Source organism: Geotrypetes seraphini, chromosome 13 (assembly GCF_902459505.1).
Source record: "Geotrypetes seraphini chromosome 13, aGeoSer1.1, whole genome shotgun sequence".
In the NCBI taxonomy this organism is placed as follows: Eukaryota; Metazoa; Chordata; class Amphibia; order Gymnophiona; family Dermophiidae; genus Geotrypetes; species Geotrypetes seraphini.
The window spans coordinates 27,439,743-27,459,171 of NC_047096.1; positions in this window are offsets into that span (position 1 = coordinate 27,439,743).

Genomic DNA, 19,429 nt, shown 5'->3' on the forward strand with positions numbered 1-19,429 from the left:
CATCTCTTAAGATAAGTGCAATATGTTTCAATAATTGTTTTAACAATATATGAGGAGAAAAAATAGTATGCACTAGAGTATTGGTCATTTTATAACAGATCAAGATTTAGAACATAAGGGACATGAAAGTGTTATGATGGTCCCTCTCTGATCTCAGTGTGGCTCGCATGCAAGAGATAAGACTGAACACTTTTCAACACTGTTGCAGAACGGGACTTAGGGGTGATCATTAGTGAAGACATGAAGACTGCCAATCAAGTGGAGCGGGCTTCATCTAAGGCTAGGCAGATCATAGGATGTATACGTAGGAGTTTCGTCAGCCGTAAGCCTGAAGTCATTATGCCGTTGTATAGATCCATGGTGAGGCCCCATCTGGAATATTGCGTGCAATTCTGGAGGCCTCATTACCGCAAGGATGTACTGAGGCTTGAGTCAGTCCAGCGAATGGCCACCCGGATGGTCTCGGGACTCAAGGATCTCCCGTACGAGGAACGGCTGGATAAATTGCGGCTATACTCACTTGAGGAACGCAGAGAGAGGGGAGATATGATCAAGACGTTCAAGTACCTCACGGGCCATATCGAGGTAGAAGAAAATATCTTCTTTTTCAAAGGTCCGACGGCGACAAGAGGACATCCATGGAAAATCAGGGGGGGGGGGGGGAAGTTGCACGGCGACACCAGGAAATACTTTTTCACCGAAAAAGTGGTTGATCGCTGGAATAAACTTCCACTTCAGGTGATCGAGGCAAGCAGCGTGCCTGATTTTAAGAAGAAATGGGATCGTCACGTGGGATCTCTGCACAGAGTTAAATAGGGGAGGGTCATTGGGGTGGGCAGACTAGATGGGCCGCGGCCCTTATCTGCCATCTTTTTCTATGTTTCTGTGTTTCTAATAATATTTATATATAAACTGGTATTTATTGTTTGGGTTACAAAGATTACAATCATAACAGATTAAACACCACATACAGACACAATTGCAGAACAGCTCTCATCAAAAAAGGAAAAAATAACGTGGTTTTTTTTTTTTCTAACACAGGAAAGCGCCAACAAACAATTGAGTTTTCAGCATTTTCTTAAAATTCATTCAACACAGTATCGCAAAATTCCAGGCAACGCATTCCAAAGTTTAGCACCTACCACAGACTGCATCGCTGCAACACGAGAGATTGACATGTTTCATACTATTTTATGATCTCAGACACCTTCTAGGCTGATAAATTTCAAAAAATCGTATGTATAGTTGAAAAAATCTTAACATGAACGCTCTGCTGCATGGGTAACCAATGTAGTTGGCGGTCGATGGTTGGTGTCCGCCCTCCCACCTGTTTCCCGATGTTATCTTTGGGGCAGCCGCTGCACAGCGTCAGCAATCAGGCCTGCCCCGGAACCCTTCATTCTACTTCCAGGAACAGGCCCGCTCGATGCTGCATGGCAGCTGCCCCGAAGATTTAAAGTACAACACTGTGAGGAGATAGGGGGTTGGGTCAAGAGCTGGTGACAGCCATGCTACAGGATTTTGCTGGGGCTAGGGCGGAGCTCTTGCCCCCCCAACCAAAAAGGGTTCCACTGCCTATGACTGGAGTGACTGCATGGATGGAATTTGTGCCACTGTTGTCCACTTGCTGCTGATTCAAGCTGCGACATTCTTGTAGAAAGCTTCCGTTGGTCACAAAACCTTTTTTCCACAATAGATGAGTAACGCTACAAAGTTTACATTATGAAGATGCAGAAGCCATTGTTTCTTCTGACTTACTTTGGACCCCTCTTATCGAGCTGAATAGCGTGGCAGTTGTAGTAAATGCACCGAACCCCTTAGGGATTGAATGATATTAAAAGTGTCAAGAAAAGTGTGGAATACTTGTAAGTTCATGGTTCCACATCATGCTCTTCTTGATGGGGCTGAGAACTTCTCAGTGGCTCCTCATATTGTTATGACATAATGCCTCATTCCACCAATACTTAAGATCCAACCTCATCGGTGATGTCACAATGGCTTGGGTTCCCTATACTTGTGCCCATTTGCTAGATGCATTTGCCTCATTGAAAAGAAAAGTGTCAAGAAAAGTGTGGAATAACATGTAAGTTTCATGGCTCCACATCATTCTCTTCTTGGTTGGACTGAGAACTTTTCAGCAGCCTCTCGTGCTACTTGTTCTCTCTTTTTGGATTATTGTCAGGCAGTCTCTCTGATTATTTTCCTCAGAGATATAGAGCAATAGTATTCCATGCAAGGTTCTAATGGAAATGAATTTTTACAGCAATCTAAGGTTGCAAAACAACATATAATGCTTTTGATGTTTGTTTCCTAAAACAGAACCGAGTTTTGCAAGAGCTGTTGACACCCTCTAGTAAATGACTCATTCTTGTTAAGAATTCTCAAGCGTCGTGACAACATTTTTCCTGACATACTAGTCTTCCTGAGCAAAACGCACGGCCAACAGTGACCATTTACCACTCAGCAAATGAGACGATGGAGGTTGCGTGTGTACTGTAGCAAGGCTAACAACAGTGCAATGCGTCTGAACTTTGCCAGTGCTGAGTAAACCATATGTCTTCATAATTTCATTGTGCCCTGCTCCCAGAGGCACCTCCCAGCTTTATTGAACACCAATAGAGTTATTTAGAATCATAAATAATAGAATCAAACACCATCCACTGGGTACACAGAGGCAGCGTATAAATTGTTGGCATGTGATATTGATTGTTCTTAGCTAACGAATTATTCTGTTTAAGGGCATATGGAAGGAGCATTTCATGTTTGCAGGGCCAGAGTGCTTTGAAGGTTTCCCCTAAGTGCTGTTCTGCTTTTGTAGACAGCCATATTGGCCCAGGAGAATGCTGTGTCAGCAATAAGACCATTAGCGGGGTGGTTGAAAGTAGGAGGAGAGCACTTAACTTCGATGCACCCATGGGGGAGGAGGGGCAGGAAATCTGCAGTCCACAGTCTGTTGATCAAATATGGCACCTTGGCTCTGGGAATTCTTAGGGTATGTTGCTAGGTTTTTACTCACCTCACTTTGATATGTTATATAGACTAGTTACTGTAGTAAAATTCTATAGCTTCTCTAGCTTTAACACTGATCAGTAAATCACTTATCAGGGACTGTTATATTCATTTTAATTATTTATAAATATACCTACCTATCGTAAGTTGCTTCTCAAGTTAATATTTGACTAATGTATGAAATGTTCAGATGTTTTCATAGTCAGCAGGCTATCTCCCACAATGCAGCCCCAATGCAACCTGGGTTATGTAGTTTTGGATAGTCAATGGAGAAATGCCAGACTATACATCCCACAGTGCTTTGAGCCAGAGTTTCTAAAGCCAGGATTAGTTCAGCAAAGCTTTAAAAATTAAATGACGGCAGGTAAAGACCTGAACGGTCCATCTAGTCTGCCATGTAACTACATGCATTACAATTTCATGATTGAATTGTCTTTTTTTTTTTCTTTGATTTTTCTGAGCCACAAACCTTAGAAGTCTACCCTGTACCATAGGAACATAAGAATATCCTTACTGGGTCAGACCAATAGTTCATCAAGCCCAGTTCTCACGGACCAATAGTTCAGCCTGTTCTCACGGTGGCCAATCCAGGTCACTAGTGCCTGGCCAAAACCCAAAGAGTAGCAACATTCCATGCTACCAATCCAGGGCATGCAGAGGCTTCCCCCATGTCTTAATAACAGACTATGGAATTTGTCCAAACCAGCTACGCAATCCACTTTTACCACAACCACTGGAGTTGACGTTGAAGCTCACTCCAGCCTATCCAAATCATCTCCTTTGGGAATTCAGACCGTGAAAGTTTGCCCATTCAAATCCTAATTAGAGATCCTCTGAGTTCATCCCACACTTTTTAGATTCCAGCACCGTTTTCCTTTCCAGCACCTCCCTTGGGAGGGCATTCTAGGCGTCCACCACCCTCTCCGTGAAAAAGAATTTTCTAACATTACTACTAAGTCTACCACCCCTCAACCTCAAATTATGTTCACTAGTTTTACCAATTTCCTTTATTTGGAAAAGATTTGGTTCTATACTAGTACCTTTCAAATATATATGCTAAGCACCATGCTATAGAGCAGTGTTCTTCAACCACCGATCCGTGGACCAGTGTCGTTCCACAGAAATTTCCTGCCGGTCCAAAGGGCCAGCACATGCATCAGGCCCAAAACAATGTTCTTCAACTGCCAGTCCACGGTGCGATCGATGCGGCATTATCTTCAAGCCAGCTCCCTCTTCCTCACTGATTCAGTGCACAAAGCCACAGGCAGTAGCTCCTACGTGCATCCTGCACCTGAACTGGAAACCTTCTATCTGACGTTGCAACGTCAGAGGGAAGGCTTCCAGATGAGGCACAGGGGATGCGCAAGGAGCCCCTGCCCGCAGCTTTGTGCACTGCATCATTGAGGAAGAGGGAGCCTGCCTTAAGATAATACCGGGGGCGGCATAAAATGGCCAGGCGGGAGCAGGCCAGAAGGTAAGGCATAGCATGGAGGGAGGGAGACAACAAAGATAAGGGGGATGATTTTATTTTTTAATTTAGTGATTGAATTATGTCAATTTTGAGAATTTACATCTGCTGTCGTGTGCTTTATGTAATTTAATTTTGTGATTAACCATTATGTGTTGTTAAAAATATTATATTGTGTATCTGTGAAAAATGAATGGGAAAAATAGTGTTACAATTAGTACTATTATGGGGGCGGGGTCTGAGGTGGAGATTGGGTAGAGATGGGCAGGGTCTGGCCCATGACTTAGCCCAGTGTTCTTCAACCGCTGGTCCACGAACCAATGCCGGTCCACAGAATAATTCTTTTATTTATGCCGGTCTATAGGTTGAAAAAGGTTGAAAAACACTGCTACAGAGTGCCCTTTACAGAATAGCACTGAGCACAAATTTGTTCCCTGCACTACTGAATCTGGCCCAGAGTGTCTAAATTCAATCCCCTAACCCAGGGGTGGGCCATTCCGGTCCTCGAGAGCCGGAGCCAGGTCAGGTTTTCAGGATATCCACAATAAATATGTATGAGATAGATTTGCATGCACTGCCTCCTTGAGATGCAAATCTATCTCATGCATATTTATTATGGATATCCTGAAAACCTGACCTGGCTTTGGCTCTCGAGGACCAGAATGGCCTACCCCTGCCCTAACCTGTCCAATTTATAAACCCCTATATTTAGGTGGGCAGATGAGTAACATTTTTAAACTGAAAATCTGACCGCTTAGGGCTAGATTCTATAAACGCCGCATAAGCGCATCCACATTGTAGGAACCGCTCCATGTGGTTGTCAAAAATATGCTAGGCACCACTTGTAGAATAATGTCTAGTGGTGCCTTAAGCAGCGTTAGGCACCATTGATCTAGGCACCGGTACATTAGACCAGGCTTTACCAAAGCCTATCTCACACGCCTATTAATGCCTAAGTTTACCACACCTATTCACCACCCCTAACCATACCCACTTTTCAGGTAGACGTCATTGGGTGCCGCAATTTAGTCACTGCTAGGCGCTGCTCTGAGTTCTCTGTGCAGGTTTTCAGTACACACGAATACAGAATGTCTGGTGCGGTACTCGGTGAGACCCCCAAGGAAAGAGATCTGTGAAAAGGGCAAACAGGATGTTAGGAATGATTAAGAAGGGGATCACGAGCAGATCGGAGAAGGTTATCATGCCGCTGTACCAGGCCATGGTACGCCCCCACCTGGAATACTGCGTCCAGCACTGGTCGCCGCACATGAAGAAGGACTACTCAAAAGGGTCCAGAGAAGAGCGACTAAAAAGATTAAGGGGCTGGAGGAGTTGCTGTACAGTGAGAGATTAGAGAAACTGGACCTCTTCTTACTTGAAAAGAGGAGACTGAGAGGGGACATAATCGAACATTCAAGATAATGAAGGGAATAGACTTAGTAGATAGAGACAGGTTGTTCACCCTCTCCAAGATAGAGAGAACGAGAGGGCACTATCTAAAGTTAAGGAAGTTCTTCTTCACCCAGAGAGTGGTGGAAAACTGGAACGCTCTTCTGGAGGCTGTTATAGGGGAAACACCCTCTAGGGATTCAAGACAAAGTTAGACAAGTTCCTGCTGAACCAGAATGTATGCAGGTAAAGCTAGTCTCAGTTAGTGCCCTGGTCTTTGACCTAAGGGCCGCCGTGTGAGCGGACTGCTGGCACGATGGACCACTGGTTTGACCTAGCAGCAGCAATTATTATGTTCTTAAAGGTTTCTAACGCAGATCAGAATGCTAAATGCTCGGACATTGCTCCGACACTCATAGAATTCCTATAAGTGTTGGAGCAGCATTGGCCTATTTAGCACCCTGGGCCACGACAGAAACCTCTACCGCAGCTTAGTAAAAGAGGGCTTTAATTAGTTAATTAATTTCAATAGTGCAGTCAATTACCACACCATTTATGTTAATTATCATAATTTGCGTTGTGCGCTGATTTTAGTTAGGCATTGCAATCAAGACACCTGGTGACACCTAACATAGGTGCCTTGGGGCTAGATTCACAAAGGAAATCGATCGTGTACCGATCGGTTTGCGACCCCTTTGTGACCAGATTTCCCTCGGTCCCATTCACTAGCCCCTCCTGCGATCCGCTTTGAATCAGTGAATGCAAATGAGGTGAAACGCAAGCAAAGTAGGCAGGGATGCAATTCACAACACAAAATTTCACATCCGACTGGGCTGGCTGATCAACTGAAGAAGCGACTGCTGGGGACCAGTCAAAAACGTCTTTCCGACTCTGGAAGCCCTGCTCTCTGTTCTGCTCTGCTCGCCGCCCTCTCCTGCATGCTCACCCTGAATCGCCGCATCGCCGCCCCGGTTTTCTCCTGCCCTGTCTTCCCCGAATCTCTCCTGCCCTTCCCCGAAACTCTCCAGCCTGCTCGCCCCATCGCCGCCCCAGTTTTCTCTGCCCTGACTTCCCCATATCTCTCCTACCCTTCCCCGCCCTGCGAGCCCTTGGTTTTAACCCACGGGTTTAAAGCGGGTTAAAACCACAGGCTCGCAGGGCTAAAAACTAATAATAAAAGTTAAAGTTAAAAAAAAAAAGATTGCAGCTCCGACGGGCATGCGCAGGCCATCTACAGATGGTCTGCGCATGCGTGGGGATCACAGAAAAGCGATCCGTGCTGGCAGATGGAGGCGTTCCTCTGATTGCCCCCATCTGCATATTTTAGTTTCCTGAATTCGTTGGACCTGCCTGAATCGGGCCTGATCGGGCAAGTTGGTGAATCTGGCCCTTAATTCTTCAAAATTAGACACCTAAACCTTTTGAAAATCAGTCTGTTTATAAAAGAGCTGTACATTTAGTGGTGAGACTGCCACATGCTAAAATTCCACATCAGCACGGAACATTTGTGAGACTTTTGTGGAGCACACGCACATTTCTGTCTCAGAACCTACTGCTGAGCAAGCTGAAAGAAAATTTGCACCAGCAGCGTCAACAGATGTGATCAGATAGGGGAATGTTTACGATTCGTTGAGGTCATTCTGCAGCAAGGACCAAAAGGACATGGCAGAAGCCTACCTAGGATGCTTCGTGGAGAATGCATGAAACAACTTTGGAATTTTAAAATACCAGAAGATCAATATTTCATCAAAGACTCTTTTATGTCTTTGATCAGTTTTAAGAGATGGCTTGTATGAGTTTTGAAGGTGAAAGATGGAAGGGGTTGAAGACTGCACACTCCTCAGTTTGCAGTGTTCTGCTATCTCTCATAACTGTATCAACAAACACGTCAAGTTGAGCGTTTACTGGATTTTAAGTGTGTTCCTTGCAATCCTCCCTCTTAAGGACTGGTCAAGTGCATGCAATTTTTTTTGAGGGGGGAGGGGGTGAACGACAAATCCTAAAAAAAAAAAAAAAAAAAGAGATTCACATGACGAACAAGTTCTACAAACCAGATTTGCAAGTATTTTTGTGAGTGACCATGCACAGAATCGTGGTTAGCAGTCCCTATGTAAAAACGTAGGCGCCTGAAATATAGGCGAGGGTTCTAAAGGCTTACAATTCAGGCGCCTAAGATTTTGGAGAACCATCCTTAGCAGTGTCTAAGTCACGCTCACCCATAGAAATGCCCACTTTAGGACATTAGGAGCTGCTAAGAGCCATGCAAAAGGCACCTATCTTTTATAGAATCAGGTAGGCACCTATTGCCCAATTAAATTTTTTTTACAATTTGTTTACAATTTTTGAGGCTATTAAGGGTATTTTGTCAATTAAGTTAGGTGCCCTATATAAAATCTGCCCCACAGAGCTCTCCTGGAGACACAAAGTAGATGACAATGTGGAATACCTGCTTCTCTGCCTTTTAACGGACCCTGCCACTGAAAAATAGCTAATTGCAGCTTTTAAGTTCACAATTGCTGCTGAGTCCATGGATCGTCATAGCTCTGACTCCTTCCAGGCTACAACCTGACAATTGTGCAACATTTCCTGTCACACAAAGAGCTGTTTACAGTGGCGAAGGAAAAGAAATGTAGCTTCAGGTTTCATCTGTGGGCTTGACTGGCCTCACAAGTACACTCTTAGCATCCCCCTGTCAGGCCAAACAGTTGATCACTGCCCAACAAGGGCAGGAGCTCCACTGTTACTAATGAAAAAGTACAGAACCTTTACTTCAAGACTATACTGGTCCCCTATAACTATAACTGGAATTTTAGGTTGGCCCATGTGCCTAAGGCCCCGCCCATGGGAGGTGACTTAGGCACAGGCCAACCTAAGATTCTGGTTGGCTCAGGCGCTTAAAACCCCTCCTATGGGAGGTGCCCTAGGCGCCTTGGCCAATCAGGCCTTAGACCCCTCCCCAGTGCATCCCACAATGCACTGGGAATGGGCAGGCCCGCCTCATGCAGACGGAGGATGGAGGGAAGACCCGGGCAGCTGGCTATCCTAACAGGTTAGAGGGGAGCCCGGGTTAGGGTTAGGGTTAGGAGGGTCTGGGGAGGGATTGGTCATCTCTCCTGCCACTTTCGTTCGAGGGTGGATGGGGTTGGTGGTCTGGGCAGTAGGGATTGGGTATCCCTCCTGCCCCTTTTGTTCGAGATGAGTGGGGGAGTGTTCGAGGCAGGAGGGACTGGGCACCCCTCCTGCTGCTTTTGTTTGGGAGGGTGGGTGTTCCGGGCAGGAGGAACTGGGCATCCCTCCTGCCACGTTCACTCGAGAGGAGGGATGGGCAGTCGCTAAACTTATCACAGCAGGGAGAACCCTTGCCGCAATAAGCTTAGCGGCCGTGTCTACTACAACCCAATTCTCTAATTGTAGTCTGTCACATGGACGGCGGTTAGAGAATCGGGTTCACTGTAGGCGGGCTTAGGCCCAATTCTATATAGACCGGGCGTCCTATTCAGAATCCGGGCCTATATGTCCAATTCTAAATTAATCCATCTCAAAACAGCTATAAGTCCATTCCACATCGATAGTAAAAAAAAAATTTTGTTATATGAATATATATAGCGACTTATCTTGTAATCCTAGTTGGGATCCATATATAAGAACAATAAGAACAGTAATGGCATTAGTTTAGTAGTTAGTTTTTTAGAACATTACTGTGGAAATTATCTGAGTAAAATATTTAGGGTTCCACACATTTCTGATTATACCCCCCTCCTTTACAAAGCCGCGTTAGCATTTTTAGCGCCGGCCACAGCGGTAACAGCTCAAACGCTCATAGGAATTCTTTCAGCGTCGGAGCTGTAACCGCGGTGGCCTGTGCTAAAAACGCTAGCACGGCTTTGTAAAGGAGAGTGATAATTTGATTCAAGTGCCAATGCATTTTCTACATCATTTTTAACCCAGAATGACAGAAAACAAAATCTGAGATTTCATTTTCTCCCATGTCATCAATAGCGTGACACTAATGTCAATATTGCTTTCAAAACAAAACACATTACAGACTGAGTGCAGCAGACTAGAATTTAAAATATTACTTCTTGTGCACATAATCCTGGAGTACTTAACACCTTATGTTACCTCCCGTACTCTTCGTTCATCTAGTCAAATTTTCGTAGTTATTCCCTCTTTCCATCAAATTTTTCAGAATACATTTTGCAAGTCTATGTTTAATGTTGTGAAACCCACTTTATGAAATGGAACTGTCCTTCTCAAAAAAGAGTTAAAGGCACATCTGTTCAGAAAAGCCTTTACAGTATGAATGATATTTTCTTACCCCATTTGGCCCACTTTGTAGGTTATGGGACAGTGGGTCTGAGACCTGTGAGATCTTTCGCGAAGTGTTACCCACTTTCTTTACTCTCTAATTGAAGTTCCTTTCTTTTTTTTCTCTATAGGCCTGACCCATAAAGCAATATATCAAATAAATGTAATGTTGAACCCTGAAAACCAAAAACAAAGCAACAACAACAAATATAATAATTAAAAAAAAAAATAAAACAAAACAAAAAAACCCTCTTAAACAAAACAAAAATTTTTGGTCAACTCTCCCTCTGATGTCACTTCCTAGATGCGGGACCCGGAACTGATGTCAGAGAGAAACCAATGCGGGCGGCTAGTTTGTGATGCTCGTGCCGGGAAAATTATAGAGGTATGAGAGAAGAGGCGAACATGTGCGGCAGAGGGGGTTGGGAAGGAGTGGTGGGGTGGAGAGGAGGTTAGGTGCTAGAGCCCCCACCAAGACGATGCCCGGGGCAGACTGCCCCCCCCCCCTCTACGCCACTGGACACCCAAGTTGATTCCTGTTCTGGCAAGTGTCAGAATTAGCTTCTTAGTAATGCCTGGAGCATCCATTTTGCACTGCCTGCAGAAAGACAACTCTCCGTGATATCATAAAACATTTCCCATAATGGAGATGGCTTTTTGCCATCACTGCTCCACAGCTGTTAGCACAAATATATGGATGGTCCTGGCAACAGTACAGAGCTCTCATCATGATAAACTCATATGCAGTGCTTTAAAGTTTAAAATATACTTCAAGTTTTATTTAAAATTTGATTAATCGCTTAATCATACTTCGAAGCGACGTACATAGCTAAAATCTTAACAGCTTTTGGGGGAAACAGTACAAGTAAGATATACTTGACATACAGGACTTACGCAACATAAGGGAAAATGGGTAAGAAATGCAATAATTGATCGAAAATAAGACAAATGGGGAAAAAGACAATAGGGAGGGTGATGCAGAAGAGTTAAAGGAGTGACGGAGCAGTCCAAGTTTGGTGAGCTAACAGTCAAAAGCAATTGAATTTGGAACGCCATGGCCCCCTTTGTGCAAAGGTTGGGGCAGAACCATGGCATTTCATAAGGGGGTAGGTGTATTGATGCACATTGATGGGAGAGAAACCTTAGGGCAGCCATTCTTAACCCATTCCTCAGGGCACATCTATTCCCATATAGTTTTCAGGATATCTACAATGAATATTCATGAGTTAGATTTTACATGTAGTTGAAGCAGTGCGCACAAATCTATCTCATGCATAGCCATGACTGTACACATTATATTGCAGGAACTTTCTGTGTCCTTAGTGGGGTTTTTTGGACCTGGGGCAATGGAGGATTATGTGACCATTAGGCTACTCATCCACGCCTAACTAGAGTGTGGAACAGTCTCCATACAGAAGTGCGGTACCTTCAGAGCTACATTGACTGACTTGAGGACTCGAATCGGTCTGCAATTGGCTGAGCATTTCTTTGCCACAGTGAAGTACGAGTATATGGAGTATGTGCCTGAGCCCAAGCCTATGCCTGGGACCAGCTCTATGGCCCAAACAGCCAAAGTTCACTTTAGTCTGAACTTTGAGAGCTCCCTCTGGCTGGCCAACCAGAGATGTTAGAAAGCGGTCTGGTAGGGGGGCACAGAACTAGGTTTTGTACCCCTCCCAATTACATCTAGAAGTGAGATAAGAATCTAATCTTTCTTAAGGCATATTTTTTTACACCCATTTTTTAGACTCACTATATAGCATCCTGTCCTTAATGTGCATATACATATAAATGGCTAGTTCAGAAAGCCACTGTTTCTACATATAGATACTCCAAGCCATGACCTAAGCAGGAAGGGTCTAAAAAGTCTAAAAATTCTATAACTGGGCACCTCCAACTGGGTACCTGGCGAAAAAACAGTGTGACAAGGCAGTGGCTGCTGCCAGAAGGATTCTGGGCTGTATAAAGAGAGGCGTAGTCAGTAGAAGGAAGAAGGTGTTGATGCCCCTGTACAGGTCATTGGTGAGGCCCCACTTGGAGTATTGTGTTCAGTTTTGGAGACCGTATCTGGCGAAAGACGTAAGAAGACTTGAGGCGGTCCAGAGGAGGGCGACGAAAATGATAGGAGGCTTGCGCCAGAAGACGTATGAGGAGAGACTGGAAGCCCTGAATATGTATACCCTAGAGGAAAGGAGAGACAGGGGAGATATGATTCAGACGTTCAAATACTTAAAGGGTATTAACGTAGAACAAAATCTTTTCCAGAGAAAGGAAAATGGTAAAACCAGAGGACATAATTTGAGGTTGAGGGGTGGTAGATTCAGGGGCAATGTTAGGAAATTCTACTTTACGGACAGGGTGGTGGATGCCTGGAATGTGCTCCCGAGAGAGGTGGTGGAGAGTAAAACTGTGACTGAGTTCAAAGAAGCGTGGGATGAACACAGAAGATTTAGAATCAGAAAATAATATTAAAGATTGAACTAGGCCAGTTACTGGGCAGACTTGTACGGTCTGTGTCTGTGCATGGCCGTTTGGAGGAGGATGGGCAGGGGAGGGTGTAGATGGGCTGGAGTAAGTCTTAACAGAGATTTCGGCAGTTGGAACCCAAGCACAGTACCAGGGTAAAGCTTTGGATTCTCGCCCAGAAATAGCTAAGAAGAAAAAAAAAAAAAAAATTTTAAATTGAATCAGATTGGGCAGACTGGATGGACCATTCGGGTCTTTATCTGCCGTCATCTACTATGTTACTATGTGGTTGGAGCCTATTCCAGACCGAAAGCACAGAAAGTAGGCAGGTATCAGAGCATTTTGTGTAGAATGGGGTTTTTAAGGACCTAAATATAGATACCCAAGAAGAAAGAGAAGGAGAGAAGAGATGGGTTGGATATAGTAGAGATTTTCAAATACCTGTGAGATATTAATAATGCAGAAGAAGTATACCTTTTTTTCTGAGGAGAGAAAGCTCTGGAAAAAGATCATGATTCAGGTTCCAAGGAGCAACAGTAGGAACTATTTATTCACAAAAAAAAGGTTGTAGATGTATAGAACAGCCTCATAGGGCATAAGGGGATAACTAACATTGAGAAAGTCCAACAAGATGCCCAGGGCAGCCCGATGGTAGAGGATGCCTGAAACCGTACCCCTTTTCCTCGCCTCTTTCCCTACACTCCTATACCCAGGTCTGACAACCTTCTAGCCCCCCTCCCCCAATCTCCCAATGCACCCTGTCAATCTGGCATCTGTTTACTTGCCCCCCACTCCCTCTTACTGGTCCTCCAAGTGCTGTGGCAGGTCATTGCAGAGGTAGCACTGAAAGCTGCTCTCTGTCCAACGAAGCCTTTCCTCTGCTGTGTCCCATCCACAGGAAGTTGAATCAGAGAGGCAGGATATGGCAGAGGAAAGGTACCGCCGGACAGAAAGCTGCTTTCAGCGCTGCCTCTGCTGTGATCCACTGCAGTGTTTTGAGGACCGGCAGGGGAGGGAGGACGTAAACAGCTGCCAGATCCATATGGACACATAGGGAAAATGGAGGGGAGACCTGAATTGGGATGGCGTAAGGGAATGGGGAATTGGGGGGGGGGGGGAGACAAAGGGAATAGAGAAAAAGACACCTGGAGTAAAAGTGAAGGGGAAGAAAGGGAAAGAGATGTTGTACCTGAAAGGTAGGGGAGCTGAGGAAGAGAAAGACAGAGGCAGAATCAGGACTGGGGAAGAGACACTGGCCAAAAGAAGGGAAAGACAGATACCAGGCCACTGAAGGTGGGTGGGGGAGTCAGGGGGAAGAGAGAGAAGTCAGACATGAGGAGGGACAGGGACACAAAAGAGATGCTGGCTCTGCAAGGACTATAGGGACAGGGACACAGAAGGGAGACACTGGACAGGACAGATAGACACATAAGAAAGATGGATAGTGGACATAGAGAAGAAATGTCAAAAGCACAGGACACACTGGAGAGTTAAGAACAACAACAACAAAAGCAGAAGAGAGACACTAGGACCAAAGCAATACTCAGAAAATAAAATATTTTTTTTTCTGAATTTATTAATTGTAATATGTCAGTTTTGAGAATATGCATCCTCTCTCCTTCCACCCACCCCTGCTTCCAGTTCCCAGTACCTTGGGAGCAATGGTATTAAAAGAGCCCATCTCAATTTTTCCGCCTGGGGCCCATTCATTTCTAGCCGTGCCACTGTCAGAGCAATACGTATGAATGCTTATAATAATCACATGAGATTCATGGTTGCAAAGAAGAGTTAAAAGCTGGAAATCAGTCAGGGTCTATGGCACTAGAGCAAGAATGAAAGTAGGCAAACTAGAAGGACTTTATGGTGTTTACCTGCCATCCTATTATATAATTATGTGTTTATGGGATATTGCTAGATGTCTCAGAATGAATTGTTATGGGGAGTGAGAGTCAATGTCTTGGACTTTGTCAAACGTGGAAGGAAATTGAGGAGTACATCTATCTGAACAACCACAGTCTTTGATGGTCACTTGAGTGATGCAGGAAAATACTGTCTAGAGCAGTGGTCTCAAATTCAAACCCTTTGCGGGGCCACATTTTGGATTTGTAGGTACTTGGAGGGCTGCAGAAAAAATAGTTAATGCCTTATTAAAGAAATGACAATTTTGCATGAGGTAAAACTCTTTATAGTTTATAAAACTTTCCTTTAACAGTTAAAAGGAAAGATATATAAACTATAGAGAGTTTTACCTCATGCAAAATTGTCATTTCTTTAATAAGACATTAACTATTTTTTCTGCGGCCCTCCAAGTACTCTATTTTTTTCTGCAGCACTCACATTTAAAGTTCAATATCTTTTCTTTCTCAAAACTGGCACATTTCAATCACTAAATTGAAAATAAAATCATTTTCCTACCTTTGTTTGGTAATTTCATTAGTCTCTGGTTGCACTTTATTCTTCTGACTGTGCATCCAATACTTCTTCCCTTCTTTCAGCCTCCTGTATGCTTCCTCTCCTCCAGACCTCATTCCCTCCCCCAACTTTTTCTTTCTTTCTCTATCTGTCTTTCTCTGATTCCGTGTCCCATTTTTTGCTTTGTTTCTGGTTCCCTATCCCCCCTCCTTCTTTCTTCCTTCCTCCGTGCCCCATTTTTTGCATTTTTTTCTGGCTCCCTGTCCCCACCCCACCTTCTTTCTTTCTTTCTTCCTTCCTTCCTGCCCTCCCCCATGCCACCGCCGCCGCGTAATAGGCTGCTGCTGCTGCCACTATCGGGAACAGGCCATCTCCCTGCTTCTCTTCTGCACGGGGCCGACCAATTCTCGCTGCCCAATGTCAATTCTAACGTTGGAAAGGACGTTCCAGGCAGCCAGGCAGCGATTGGCTAGCCAGAACATCCTCTCGACGTCAGAATTGACATCGGGCCGCCAGAGTTGGTCGGCCCTGCAGGGAAGAGAACAGTGGACTGCCGCCCCCTTGGTACGCCACTGGAGCAACAGCATGTCTGGCGGCTTGTTCGTTCAAAGCCGCAGGTGGCGGCTCCTTGTGAGATCCGCACCTGCATCTGAAGCCTCTCTGATGTTGTGACATCAGAGAGGCTTCCGATGCAGGAGTGGATAGCACAAGGAGCCGCCAACCCGCGGCTTTGAGCGAACGAGCCGGCTGCTGCTCCAAAAGGAAGAGAATGATGGCCTTCAGACCGTGGGCCGCAAATAAAACCTGGAGAGCCACATGCGGCCCGTGGGCCGCGTGTTTGAGACCGCTGGTCTAGAGCAATGTTTTAATACCTTTTCAAGCCAAGTACCCCCTAAGCCTAACAAATACCAACCACGTACCCCTGCCCAAGCTCCGCCCCACATCCACCCAAGCTCTGCCCCGGACCCATCCAAACTCCGCCCCTGACCCCACCCAAATCAGCCCCTGACTCCACCCCATTATAATAGTACTAATTGTAATGAATTTCTTCCATTCATTTCTCATACACAATACACACAATATAATCTTATTAATACATAATGGCAACCACAAAATTATAAAAACAGAAAGCACACTGTATGCTGCTTGACTGGCCCGGAACCTTCTCTCTGACTTCAGAATTCACGTCGGGGAGAAGGCTTGTGGGCCGGCAGCATGCAATCGCTGCATGCACCTGGCCCTTCCTTGCCCAGAGTTGCAGCGGCCATGAGGGATGATTGGATGGAGCATGTCGGGTGGCAGGGAGGAATTAGCGACGATTTCAGTGGGGGTAGCAGGCAGGGAGAGATCCCGGGCAACAGCCCACATACCCCCAACAGGCGGCCCGCATACCCCCTGGTTTAGAGAGACCCTTTTGCTGCAATAACTGTGCACCAACTGTTATAGAGTTAAAGCACACCATCCCCCCCCCCCAACTTGCCTGTTCCTACTTGTAGTTGTGTAAATCTTTCACAATGTTTAGAAAACCATCAGCTCCAATAACTGCTGGGTATACCTTGCAGGTCCAAGAACTAATTGCTTTCCCTGACCTTTTAATATCAAATTGACTTCTCTGGATAGTGTTTCCACTGTCTTTGATGGGGAGAATATATTTATATAAAATACAGATAGTCCCCAAGTGGCTATAGCTATACGTATTGCAAACTTTACCTCTGGTCCTAAAATAGAACAATCTAAACTTGCTGAAGGGGTTGGCAAATAGGTTATTTTGGAAAGGAAAAAAAAAGCTTGAATTGAATTGCAATATCTTTAACACCCTAGGCAGGAAGAGATCCAAGATGGCGTCAGGCTGGACGCGCTGAGGAGCCGCTCTGAGGATTTTTCTCCTAATAATATTTCTTAGCGGTTACACCACTTACCCGATGCCTAAACGGAGGGGCCGTAGCGCCGCTGGTGCCTCGCGGCCCACAGCCACCCCCGCGGTTGGTGACATCGGGGAACTCCTCAGACGGATGCAGGGAGTATTTTCGGCATCGGAGGGAGGCCCGCAGAGGAGTAGCGGTGTCAGTGAGGCCGTGGTGATTCCTCCGGGATTGGAGACATCTTTGAGCCCCGACGTTAGGGCGCCGCCCCCGCAACCTCAGCTAAGCAGCTCTCCAAGGGGTAAGGGAACCCCGGAGGTCGGGGTCTTGCCTTCCCCTGAGGCAAGTAGTCCATCACAGAGCCTGCTGACAGTAGCTCTTATGGATATGAGCTCCTTTGAAGAAGCTGAGGGGAAATCATCTGAGGAGAGGCGAGTTAGCCTTCAGGGACAGCGACAAGTTAATCAACTGGACGGTGAGCACTATGACATTTCTTTACCTTTAATTTCTTTGGAAAAACCCTCAGAAGTAACTCTGGACTCACTATGGGATCTTATGGCCGGACTAGTGAAGACCATAAGTCCCAAACTTCAGTCAATTGAGGGGGAATTATCTCAACACTCTACTGAACTTAAAGAATTGAAAAATGAAATGACTGCCTCTAATTCCTCTGTTCAAAAGCTTGAACAGGAAATTAAATCATCTAAACAACTACAGGAAACTTTAATGAAAGATAATATTAATCTTAGAAGAAAGATGGAGAACTTAGAAAACAACTCCAGATACAATAACTTAAGATTAATTAACTTTCCTAGGCTACCATTGACACCACCTAGAGAAATGTTTAAAAGATATTTTCTTGAAGTTTTGGGGGCCTCTGAAGATTCATTACCTCCTTTATCACGAGTCTATTACTTACCTAATAAGATTAAATTACCAAAAAAGTCGTTGGATCAAGGATTATTGGATGTATCGGAGTTATTGGAAAAATCTGATAAAGAGGCTGTAGAACCGAGTACTTTGATTGTAACAGTAGCTCTCTCTATTGATAAAGTTTGGTTGTTAAAACTATTCTTTAAAAATAGACAGAAAGAATTTATGGGCTGTAAAGTGCAGGTATTTCCTGATTTATCACGAGAGACTCAAAAGCGTCGTCGTGAATTTCTTATGTTGAAGCCAGGTGTTATATCTTTGGGTGCTACTTTCTATTTGCGACATCCTTGTAAATGTATAGTGCATCACCGATCAGTTAAATATGTTTTCTTTGAGCCTAATCAGTTGACTTCTTTTTTAGCGCTCTCCCGATTGGAGGCAGAAAAACCATAAACTCTAAGATTATTGATTAATCCCAGCATCAGCCCTCTAGCTAACTTTTATGAAAGAGTGTACATTTGTTCAATTCTTCTTCCTTTATTTTTGATAAGAAATCTTGGATCCAAATTTGAGGACTTGAGCATTTTAGTTTATACATGATTTAAATGTTATTGGAATGTTTCTTGCTCTATGTGGAATTGCTAATTTGCTTTCTGTACAAGATATTCTTGATTATATGATTTAAAAATCAATAAATATATTTAAACATAACACCCTAGGCAGTAGGGGTGGGGGAGGATGACCATACCTGATATGGATTAATATGCCTGTTAGATGCAGAATATTGAGGATGGCTATGAGGTATTGTAGTATATGCTTCAACTTCTCATAAAGAGGCATTTGATAAGCCTCTGACAGTGGCGTATGTTCTTCATGCCAAGACGGTTAGCTTGCTCATGGCAATCAACATGACATAAGAATAGCTTTACTGGGTCAAACCAGTGGCCCATCTAGCCCAGTAGCCCATCCTCATAGTGGCCAATCAAAGTCACTAATATCTGGCAAAACCCCCCAAAGTAACAACATTCCATGCTACCTATCCCAGTAGCCCATCTTCACGGTGGCCAATCCAGGTCACTAGGTCAAGCATAATGGGTATTTAAGCCACTGAGGTCTTCTTGAAAATGAGTATGCTAGCATACGGGGATAATCAGAGGGGTGATGCCCTGCTTGCTGTTGTGGGGTATTGTCAATTTTTCTGCAAAAATGGATAGAGAAATGTACAGAAACAGACTAGAAAAGGGATACATAGGAAAGGCCCAGGGTTTGACGAAGAGGGATTGATTTTAAAGCTCCAGCAGCTAAAAGAATAATATCTGTTGCTCTATTGTCCTTTGATACTTAACTTTTGGAAGTCTATATGGTGACAGATTAATCTCATACTGGAATCTACAATTCCATTGACCTATGAGGCAGTCATATGTGGAACATTACTGTATATTAAGCCCCCCATGGACCGCTATAAAGGCCGATTTTAACTGATTATGACTGGGATAGCCATACAGATGGAAAAATTGTGATCGACTTAATTTTTCTTTTTGGTGGGCGAGCTTATGTTTAAGCTTTAGATATGAGAAAAATGAATGCCAACATACTAGGGCATTCTAAGATATTTAACTTAGTTTGGGGTTCAATGACGTCT